At 38.4% G+C, this 1,061-nt stretch overlaps 1 non-coding gene across 1 annotated transcript; it reads right to left on the bottom strand.

Annotated features, from left to right (window-relative positions):
• Positions 1 to 262: 262 nt before the first annotated feature.
• On the bottom strand, positions 263 to 369 carry LOC122060268. Its single transcript, XR_006134297.1, has one exon. It is a non-coding gene; the product is annotated as a small nucleolar RNA R71 (small nucleolar RNA).
• Positions 370 to 1,061: the final 692 nt, after the last annotated feature.

Genomic DNA, 1,061 nt, shown 5'->3' with positions numbered 1-1,061 from the left:
TCAATACATCACTATGTTGCCCCACTTCCATGGGTTGACCTCTGAGGATGCATACCTATTTCTAAGGAAATTTGAAGAGGTATGCATTCTAATTAAGATCCAACAGTTTTTAGGTAATGCTGTTAAGCTTAGGTTTATCACTTTTGCATTAAAAGACCAAGCTAAAAAGTAGTTGTATGGTTTATCCACAAATTTCATAACCTCATGGAAACAGTTCACAGTTGTCTTTCTTAAGAAGTTTTTTCCAATTCACAAGACCAATAAGCTTAAAAGTGATATCCTTCAGTTTAGGCAAAAGCCTAGTGAGTCATTTTCCAAACTTATGGAGAGATTCAAGGATCTATTCCAAGAATGCCCTTACCATGGCCTAGACTTATGGCATTTATGTCAAATAATTTATGAGGGTATTGATTACCCAACTAAACAAATGATATGTGCCCTGAGGGATTTACATCCTTTACAGATAAAGGAAAGGCATGAGAATTCTTATTTGATTTAGCTGACAAAACCTGTGAGTGGGAATTAACCCAAGAGAATGAAAGAACCATAGGAGGAAAATGATATTTTGTGGATGGGATAGTAGCCAAGGAAGCCCATTTGAATAGCCTAATCAAGAGGATTGAGGCTATTATTCATAGAGAGCCATCATCAGTCAATTTGGTTAAGATTTGTACTTGGTGTCAGTACCCTGGACATGCCATAGAAGAATGCCCCAACACCTCTGGGGGCACTTCTAATGATAATGTTAATGCCTTATACCAGAATATTCCATATAGTAACACCTACAATCCAGGATAGAGAAATCCTCTTGGAATCAGGGCAACCAAGCAGTGCCTTCCAATTTTCATAATCAAGGTCAACCTGGACCCCAAAGGCCTCCCTTTGCATAACAATTTTTTTCCAAAATACTTTCCCTAGGTCAAATGTAGGACCTCAGGCTAGTTTTTCTAGGGCCCCTCTTCTATCATCTTATCAACAACCCCCTAGGTTTACCAATACTAGAGAGGTAAGTAGAATAAGTGACTTGGAAAAAAATATGACCCTCCTCATGACAAGCCATC

This window comes from Macadamia integrifolia, chromosome 13, assembly GCF_013358625.1.
Source record: "Macadamia integrifolia cultivar HAES 741 chromosome 13, SCU_Mint_v3, whole genome shotgun sequence".
Taxonomy (NCBI): domain Eukaryota; kingdom Viridiplantae; phylum Streptophyta; class Magnoliopsida; order Proteales; family Proteaceae; genus Macadamia; species Macadamia integrifolia.
The sequence above is the reverse complement of the archived record's forward strand: the minus strand, read 5'-3'. Positions and strand labels throughout refer to the sequence as shown.